Source organism: Grus americana, chromosome 2, assembly GCF_028858705.1.
Source record: "Grus americana isolate bGruAme1 chromosome 2, bGruAme1.mat, whole genome shotgun sequence".
NCBI lineage: Eukaryota > Metazoa > Chordata > Aves > Gruiformes > Gruidae > Grus > Grus americana.
Window position 1 is genome coordinate 91,430,257 of NC_072853.1, and position 10,363 is coordinate 91,440,619.

The following is a 10,363-nucleotide window of genomic DNA, read 5'->3' on the forward strand; positions in this document are numbered from 1 at the left end:
TATGAAAGATAATTAACTGACTTTTTATCACGGGCGGGTTTTAAAGTCTATTTTACATCATCGCCTCCAGTAAAAACAGACGTGGATTCTGCAAGACTCGGTTTTTCAGAGCGGTTGAGCTCCACTGGTTTCTGCTGGCTGCACTTGGAGTTAATGCTGTTCCCTTGTTCTAAATCCTTTTTTTATTCCAGCATGTTGTTCCCTGCTGGGTGAAACTACAGGTTTTTTGTGTTATTCGCATGAAAAAAAGATAAAAGCATGGTTTTCAGCTTTAAGGTATAGTAGTAGAACAAAGATTAAAGAAACAAAAAGCCCTTCCAGAGCAGTCCACATAATATAATTCCATATATTTGACTTAGATATTTAGATATTTATTCAGTATAAATGTCTGCATTTGATACTTTTTAATTTAACGTATAATTATTTGTAACTGAAAACTCCCATAAATTACTTTTTCTCACTAGTTATTATGCAGTTGTTGACTTGTACAAAATAATTGACAAAAGAAAAACCAAACCAAAAACCCCTAGGCAAGAGGGTGTGCAGAAGGGTGTGAAAATAATATTGGAGAGGAGATTAGAAGTAGCGAGTAGGCGGAAATGGGAACAGAGATGTGGGCAGGGATTATGCAGTTTTCAAGGTGAGAACAAAGAACCTGAATTTGATGTAGTAAAAGGATGAGAAACCAAGAATTAGTCCTGAAATGGGATTGACCCAGAATATGTCTTTGGTGGCATTTTGAGTTCAGTGCTGCAGACACAGAGGTATGAGGAAGTGAGAGGAAGAAATCGTGCTAGCTGCTGCAGTGACAACAATGGAACTTGATTAGTGATCCATCTAAGAAAAGGCAGTATGTTAATTATATTGTTAGCAGAAGTCAAAATAAAATGTGGACTGGAAAAAGCAGCAAATATGTTCATTTCCTCTTTTACACATAGGACAGTCTGTATGTGTTATCTTTCCAACAATATTAAATTAACACAAAAGAGGAGATTAATCAGGTAGTGACTATAGACTATTTATAGACTTCCATCGCAGAAGACGATGAGACTTTCAAAGCTCAAATGTCAGCAGTATGGAGATAAAGCAAAGCAGACAGAGATAAATCCGTCTTTCACAATACAGTATCACTCTCAACATCAAGGTGAGGTGAGGGCATGGGTGCAAGAAATAATCTGCAGTAAATTTCTAGTAAAATGAAAGTTAAACATATTGGTAGGGGGCCTTTAAAAGCCTTGAACACATGATATGGCCCTGATCAGTCACAGTTATGATCATATCTTACCACATTTTAAAAGCCCTTCTAGGTTAATGTGGAGGTCCCTTATAACAGATTGCACAGAGAAAACCATACTGCTTTTTTCTTTTGGCTAAGAGGCCACCTTACAACCTTGGGGTTGACAATGCAGCTTTGATAATGTCTGCTCTTGTTTTGTTCTCCGGATTGTAGTGTCACATATTTCTGTGCAAAAAGTATAATCAAAGGTGAAGACCTTATGAACTGCATATAATTCACAAGTGAATTCCCCCAGCAGATTTTTTTTTTATTGTTTTAAAGTATGCCAATGGAAACTAAAGTTTGCCCTCCCCGAGTTATCTGATTAGTATTCATCTCATGTGACCTCATTCACAGAGGAAATGCATTCCTGGCACAAGGGGATTGTTTACTATAGAACTGTTTTCTCAATGACTGTGGAACTGGAAATTGAACGCTAACGTAAACATCATTGCTCTCCAGTCCAAAATGCACTTGTACCTAAAGCAATAATTAATCTGACCTTCATAAGTAACATCACAAAGTGTGTAATTTTAAAAAGCAAGCTGACCAATGTCTGTGTATACCCTGAGGATTGGGAGGGAAAAAGAAGGGATAAAACATGCTCATTGCTTTGCTAATTAATCTTTAGAAGAAGCTTCAATACAATAGCAATGTGTTTAGAGAAGGAGAGGGAATACAATAGAAGTAGATGTAAGCAGCCAAACTATAAGAGCTGTTGCAGCTGTGGTTTTCTGCTTCCTCAGTTTTGTTAATTTAAATCTTTCAACAGACTTACAATAACAATATTGTAAGTGGCGATACTCCGTATGAACCAAAGTGTGGCAATTAAAGAATCAGAGTAGTAGTTGTTTAAACATTGAAACAAATTTGTGAATTGGTAATGCTGAGGCACAAATAGCTGATATTACAAGTGTCCTTTTAATAGCATCTTAGAATGCCCAGTTGGAAGGGACCTCAAGGATCATATGGTCCAACCTTTCTTAGCAAAAGCACTGTCTAGACAAGATGGCCCAGTACCCTGTCCAGCTGAATCTTAAAAGTGTCCAACGTTGGGGTATCCACTCCTTCCCTGGAGAGATTATTCCAATGGTTGATTGTTCTCATTGTGAAAAATTTTCCTCTTGCATCCAGTCAGAATCTCCCCAGGAGTAACTTGCACCCATTACCCCTCGTCTTTTCCATGTGACTCCTTGTAAAAAGACAGTCTCTGTCTTCTTTGTAACCACCCTTTAAGTACTGGAACATGGTGATACAGTCTCCCCTAAGCCTTCTTTTCTCAAGGCTGAACAAACCCAGTTCTCTCAGCCTTTCCTCATATGGCAGGCTTCCCAGTCCTGTGATTGTCCTGGTGGCCCTTCTCTGGACCCTCTCCAGCCTATCTGCATCTTTTTTGTATAGTGGAGACCAAAACTGAACACAGTGTTGCAGGTTTGCAGGTGATGTGTACATATATAGCCCAGCCACCAGCCTAGTTTCCCAGGTCTTCTGCAGCTGCTTTGGGATGAGCGCACTGGAACGCAAATGCTGAAAGCACTGTTTAAATCAGGTTTTTTGTCTTCACACTGTTCTTCAAGCTTATGTAACTATTGAATATGTTTGCCATAGCTGTTTTAAAAAAAGGTAAAACAGTATCCAAAATTAACCACTCATAAATTATGAATGATTATCTGTTATTATTTTATGCTGAAGAAGTAACTGTACTGATATTTTGCATATTGAGCAATAGATCTACTGAAATAAAATTAATGACAACCCAGTAGTAAAAGGAAATCTCTACTGTGTAATTTAAAAAGGCATAAATTAGACTTGTGACCGAGATGATCTTGTATTTAATTTAGTATCTGCGTTTCTTTTCATTTGGTACACCTACTTACACCAGAGTTCACACTGGAACAATTTTCTGTTCACACTTGGAAATAAGCAACTTGTTTAGCTTGCTAAATATTCCTAGCGATGATGTGGATCGTGGGTTGGAGGAGAAGGCTGAGCAGCTTCCCTCTCCTCAGGTGGCCAGGAAATCACACTGGAGCAAGTACTGCTGAAAGCGGGCAGCAGTGGGCACAGGAGGAACAGGCTGTGGATGTCCTTTGCGTTAGAAAGCTTAGTGCTAAAACTTTTAAGTATCTATAAGAAGTGAACACGGGCTTTTCACACAGGGATACCCACTTTGTCTCTCAACATAAGAGCACCCATGCTCAAATTGTTCATATCGCCTCAAAAGTTGTATTTAAGCAGATGATTGCAATGGAAGCTCATGTTACAAGCCAGCACATGCAACACAATCGATAACAACCGTTGTCTGACCGGATGAATCCATGGAGACATGACGCATGTGTTTGCCTGACCCAGAAGCCACGACAGGCTGTACAATACCACTGTCGCCTTACTGCTTATACCACCATATCGCACCCAGCCTCTGGAAGCCTACTCCTGGGCCACCATGATTGAACACATACAGGAAAACGCACGATACAAATAGAAGCAACAGACTGGTGAGTTTGAAAATGTAATTCCACCAAAATCTCCTTCCTCTCAGGTGTAGTAAGTATGATTTTCTCCACTAATTACTCTACCTTGAATGCCGGGTACGAGGATGTTTTGATTCCTAATAAAAAGTGATTGTTTTTGTAATAGCAGGTAGGCTGTAGTCTTTACTGCAGAAAGCTTAGTCCTTGTATTTTGAAGGTCTTCACCCTAAAATTGGTAGAGCCATTCTTACAATAACTGCATTTCAAGATGTGATGTGTCAGACTTCTCTGGAGTTGCTTTGGCTTTCCATGGCTTCCCCCTGTAGCCTTCCACTTCTCAGCGCTGTGGTAGAGCCTCCCCTCCTTTGCCAGTGAACTTGGATGCCATCACTCCTTTCTCCATCCTGGTAGCAGCTGCCCCCTTTCCCTGGTGTACTAGGGAAGAGCTGAACTGCTGAGTGCATAAAGCAAGGAGCTGCCATCTGGGGAGGAGCAAAGAAGTTGTGCTTCAACAGGGAATCTATGCTTCAGGGGGACAGAAGGGGAGAATCATAGAATGGTTTGGGTTGGAAGGGACCTCAAAGATCATCTAGTTCCAACCGCCCTGCCATGGGCAGGGACACCCTCTGCTAGACCAGGTTGCCCAAAGCCCCATCCAACCTGGCCTTGAACACTTCCAGGGATGGGGCAGCCACAGCTTCTCTGGGCAACCTGTTCCAGTCCCTCACCACCCTCACAGTAAAGAATTTCTTCCTTATATCTAATCTTAATCTACCCTCTTTCAGTTTAAAGCCATTCCCCCTTGTCCTATCACTACGTGCCCTTGTAAACAGTCCCTCTCCACCTCTCCTGTAGGCCCCCTTCAGGTACTGAAAGGCTGCTGTAAGGTCTCCCTGGAGCATTCTCTTCTCCAGGCTGACCAGCCCCAACTCTCTCAGCCTGTCTTCATAGGAGAAGTACTCCAGCCCTCTGATCATCTTCATAGCCCTCCTCTGGACTCGCTCCAACAGCTCCACGTCCTTCTTACGTTGGGGGCCCCAGAGCTGGACCTCAGGTGGGGTCTCACGAGAGCAGAGTAGAGGGGCAGGATCACCTCCCTCAACCTGCTGGTCACACCTCTTTTGATGCAACCCAGGACACGGTTGGCTTTCTGGGCTGCAAGCGCACATTGCCGGCTCATGCTGAGCTCATCAACCAACAGCCCCAAGTCCTTCTCCTCAGGGCTGCTCTCAATCCATTCTCCGCCCAGCCTGCAGTTGTGCTTGGGATTGCCCAACCCATGTGCAGGACCTTGCACTCGGCCTTGTTGAACTTCATGTAGCTCGCACGGGCCCACCTCTCAAGGTCCCTCCAGATGGCATCTGTTCCCTCCCACGTGTTGACTGCGCCACACAGCTTGGTGTCACTGGCAAACTTGCTGAGGGCGTGCTCAATCCCTCTGTCCACGTTGCTGATAAAGATGTTAAACAGCGCTGGTCCCAATACCAACAGCAGTGCTGTGCTTACTGGGCAGTGGCACCTACTTCCTGCTGGGAAACTGGATAACGAGAGAAAGGGAAGAGTCTCGCAGACCTAAGAAGCCTCACTACCCCCTTGTCTAACAAACCTGCAGTGCATGTGTGTAACATAATACTGGATTTTGTTGATTTTTGTTTGGTTTTTTTCTTTTCTTTTTTCTGAGAAAAGTAAGGTGAAGATGACTATGGTTGCACCTGCCCGTGCTCCCTACCTGCCTAGGAAATCCGCAGCTGCTGCAGCTTGCAGTTACCATCCCTAAGCTCATGTTCAATACTGTGAGAATTGCACATAAGAGGTTGAAAACGCTGGTGTCCACTTATCTCCTGTGCAAACACTGTGGATGGAGATCCGCAAGGCGGGCAGGAGAAGCAGCCAAACAAGGGAGTTTTACAGTGGCAGGACAGTCCTGTTTTGGCTAAAGAATGTGGAATAAGCAGATAAATGGTTTCTACAGAGAACCTTGAAGGCCACGGTGCCCAGAGTGAGACCTTTTGCTTCATTATCCATGAAATGAATAGTAAAGTTGACACCCCTAAATATGCTAATGAGCTAAAAGGAGTACATGCTAAATGTATGTGACTACAGTACTTGACTCTCCACCCAAATCATGTTAAACATCACCCCAGGGAGGGGACAGCTAAGGTTGGGGTATAAAAGATAGTGGCGGGGGGGGGGGGGGGGGGGGGGGGGGGGGGGGGGAGAAAAGAAATTGAAGACCCCAAAGAGGCAGTCGATGGGCTGTGCTCCTTCTCCTCCACCCAAGACAGAGATGGCTTCTCGGTAAGCACTAGTGACTTCACCTTCTTGGCGAGAATACCCGGGATAGCATTTTGCTGGCATTATAATCATACATTAGCGCTACCGCAGTGAGCGCGTTTATCAATGGCAGTTCTGAACTCTTTCTATCTGTCGCTTTAATAAACTTTCTGTCTGTTCCAACTTTGCGGAACTGTCTCAGTGGCAGTCCTTTAGGGGGCTCTGACAGGCAAACGTTAACTCTGGTATGTGGCTACCTATAATCCTTTAGACATAAGCATTGACCAAGTCTGGGACTAAGACTGGACCTAGGCTCCTCTCTGAGAAGGAGTTTAGAAAGCGAGGGGGTCCTTTCTGAACCTCGTGACTCAACGGGAGGGCCTCCCTCAGCCACACGTCAGACTCACACCCTTTACGCAACAGATACAGTGACAAAGAGAGCTTTAATACAGAATTTCACCTGTGGAGAAATTAGCTCCTTGGTCACTATATGGCTTTAGATTTTCAGGTAGCAATTCTAGGTGGGCAGCTGAAGGAGGAAGCCTTTCCTGGCTGTTTTCAATTAAGTCCTTCAGAAATCCCTGTTAAAGCTATTACATTGCTTGAGCTATGTTTGCATCACGTTTTGCCTTTCCTCAGAGGCAGTCTTTCCCTATTTCTCTCATTACCACCTTCCTGGATACATATTTTCATGAATGGTTTCACTTTCTAGCCAGATAGGGAACATGTTTGTGATTGTACTTCCAGCAACTTCTGGCCTATTTCTTTCACTTTACCTGATTTTTGCTCAGCAATTTGGTGGTGAAGTTGCTCCTACCCAAGCCATTCTTGTTGTTTTTCCAAAATAGGCATAATTTTGTGCTTTATACCGTGCCTTTGGAAACACGTACCTCTAGGTAACCTTTGAGGATTGACAGGTCCTAAACGTTCGTGAGTTTGCTCTGCTTTGGGATTAAGCTACCCATTATCCCACCCCCAAGTCATTCAGTCAAGCCATGCCTATTATGCCACATTCATATGATAATATGATTATTACAAAAGGTTGAGTTAATGATTCACAGTCTTGGTAGGCCTCTAGTGTCTCACAACCTTACCTTTTGTAGGGGATCTCCTTGGGTAGCTTCTGTGCTTTTAAAGCTACCGCATTGCTCTCCAGATCTTTGTGCCTCTCATTGACAATGTTGCTTGTGTCTAGAGCTTCTTGCCCTTCCCCACGTTGCTGCGTTGAGAGAGCTTCGTACTCTCCCATTGCTCTTCGCTGTGTTGCCGCGCTCTTAAAAATACTGGACGAACTGAAATTACCTCCTCCAGGTTCATGTCAGGTTCTCTTTCAAAGCAATTCAGAGAACTTTGCTCAATCTTTTAACACAAATTAAGTCTGTTTCCAGTTCCAGGTAACAAACTGGATATACACAGCACTGGCAAGAGGCTGGTGTTTATTTCTTGGATGCAGTTACACAACATCTGCCCTTGTTATCAGCCCCTGATAAATTATCTTTGGCATGTGCTGCAGAGAAGCTGCTGTTACGCAATGGAAATTTAGAAGATCTCTTGTACATAGCCCAGTTCTCCACCTCTAAACCAAGAAACAAGTACAAAATAGCTTGCTGAAAATAAGGAAACTTCCACTTTCAGCTGCTTCTCCCCCTTGCATTGCTATCAAATACAGCAGAGTTGCTTGCAGTCCTCTAAGTTTGTCTCCTCTAACAGCACAGCCCATTGCCGTCCTTCTGTCAGCAGGGAAAGGACAGCATGTACAAATGTGCCCCGTTGCTTTGAAGGGAAAAAGGGAAATCAGAGACACTCTGTCAGCTTTTGCTTTATTGCATATAAGCTTGCTTTGGTATAAACACTGGAGGAATAGAAACATAAAGAGCTTTGAAATAGGGTTTAGAAAGGAATCGGTGCCTCATCTTCCATTTGAGAAAAAAAGGTGTGAAGGACAGAGGGTAAGTCAGACAAAAAAAAAGGAAGAAACCAAAATTAGAAAGAACAGCGAAAAAAGAGCATACTACTCAAAAGCAACAGGAAAGAGGCAGGCATAGATTGCCAATTAACCTTTCACATCAAAGGTTAGTTCTGATCAAAACCTTTTTCTTCTTCTGAGAAACATCATACATTTCCAGTATCTACTGCAGTGAAGTGAGCAGGCTTTACACAAAAGAAGGCCCAAGAGAATAAGCCCAATAGCTGCAAAGCTTGTTGGAAACCCTGTTACGCAGCTGACAAGTAGGACAAAACCAGGACAAAAACCCATAGGAGCCTGGAGCATCGGCATCACCGTCCTTGTTCACCAGTCCGCGGCCACCCTGTGCCAGCTACAGGAGATCTGAGGCACAGACTGGCGTCTCACCCCGCACACATCTCGGTGGATGCATTTACCTGTTGTAGAGCCTCAGGCTGCCCAGGAAAAGCACCACCACTACGCCCTCCCAGAAAAAACCCTCCACAAATGCTCCAACAAGTTTGTTCCCCGCTGGACTGAGCATATCTAAACCTGGGACGAGCAGGTACCTCACAGCTACGAGCACTGGATGTACGCGTATATGGCTACGCATGTGTATCACAGCCCTCTGATTTAGGCAATGACGGTATCTATTTACACGGGCGTCCCTTCTCTGTGCTGAAGCTGGTGAAGGGACAGTGAGGACCAAGGGCAGAGAGAAGGTTTTAGGCTCTGTCAGCAGGCCCCGTGGCTCCCGTTGAAATTCTTGCCACGCTGCAGCTGCACAAGGTTTGCTCTCAGGCAGACAAACTGCCTGCTTGGTGCCAATACTGCATCACCGACACGAGGTTTTCAGGCAGGTAAAAACAAACCAAAAAAGAAAACATTTTTAAATTACAGAAACAGAGCAAGGTTAGACATGAACACACAAGACCACACCAAAACAAGAACAGGTGTAAAGATTAAAAAACAAAACAAAAAACCAGTAATGGCTTTGTTGTTTGGTAGTGTACAGAGCAATTCATGGCTGTGATTAATTCATTAAAACATCATTAAAACTCCAAGTGAGCTCAAGCTCGGCCAGGCAAGAGCATGCGCATTTCAACTGGTATTTTAAATGGCACATTTGAAAACAGCAATCAGCTACTTTTCCAGATTTTCTAAAATCTTACCAAAAAAAGAAAAAAGAAAAGAAAAAAAAAGGCAAGCCTTGACAGGTCAGATCCTCCCAGCTGCAGCCTGTGCTCCAGCCTGCAAGGAGGGAAGGAAGGAAAAATGATCATTTGAATTTGTGTAGTTTGAATTTTCATTTTTCCTAGCTTTCTCTTGGGCAAACGACTCACTCGACTTTTCCAGAGCCCAAGACGCAGCTCTAAGTAACAGTCCTCATTTGCCACTGTATTTCCTGTATGAGATGGTGATATTTATAGCAACTTTCTCAGTTCCTCACCTAGCTGACTCGTTATTGCAGAGACACTGACAGAGCAGTAGCAGAAGACAACTACTCTAGATGAGATTTTTGTAACAAATTACCTGTCGACAGTCATCAGCCGTCAGAGTGAGTCAGAGGAAATTATTGTTTATAGTTTACAGAACACATGTGACACTGAGCATGTTTGAAAGCAAAGTCCCTGCCTTGAATAGCTTAGATTTAAATTAGCTGAGGCAGCAGAGGAGGAGGAAGGGCAGGCAAAAGCAAGTCTTGCCAATCCATGGCACGGTGCCTGGTAATAGGTCACTGAGCAGGAAAGAAAACCCTGGCTCCATTATCAACATCAGGCCTGTGCTCAGGTGTCGGTGACTTATTTCCTGGCGGTGTCTCAAAACACAACCAAAGCTTTTTTATACAAGAGAACTTACCTCCTGCTTATGATGCAGATAGGACATGGTATTTTGTTTCCATGATGGTTGAGAAGTCCAAATAGATGAGCTCTAAAACGTCAAGTATTTCTGCAAAAGACTAGCAGATTGTACCCATGGCAGGTACCGTGCACAGATGGTACGGACAGATGGACTCCAGCGTCCCCAAACACTGAGCTGATGAGATGAAGGGAAGGAGTATCCTTGAGCGTTCATTCATCAAGTTGGAGCCTCTTAGGTAGGATAAAGGCTGCAAAGGTGAGTATACAAAAAATGGCACAAAACAGCCACCTAGTCAAAAAGCTACCATCAGAAGGGGGGTGTGTGTGTACACGCAGAGGTACGGAGGAAGAATTGTAATTAGGTCATAGGGACCAAAAGACAAATAACAGGACAAGCTTATCTAATACCCGGGCTGTCAGTATGCAAATGCCAGGACAGAGGATGAGCGAACAATTAAGAGTTTTTACACAGCTAATTATGATGACAGAGGATTTGTGGAATAGAATAGCTAGATTAAAATATTGTTAATAAAAA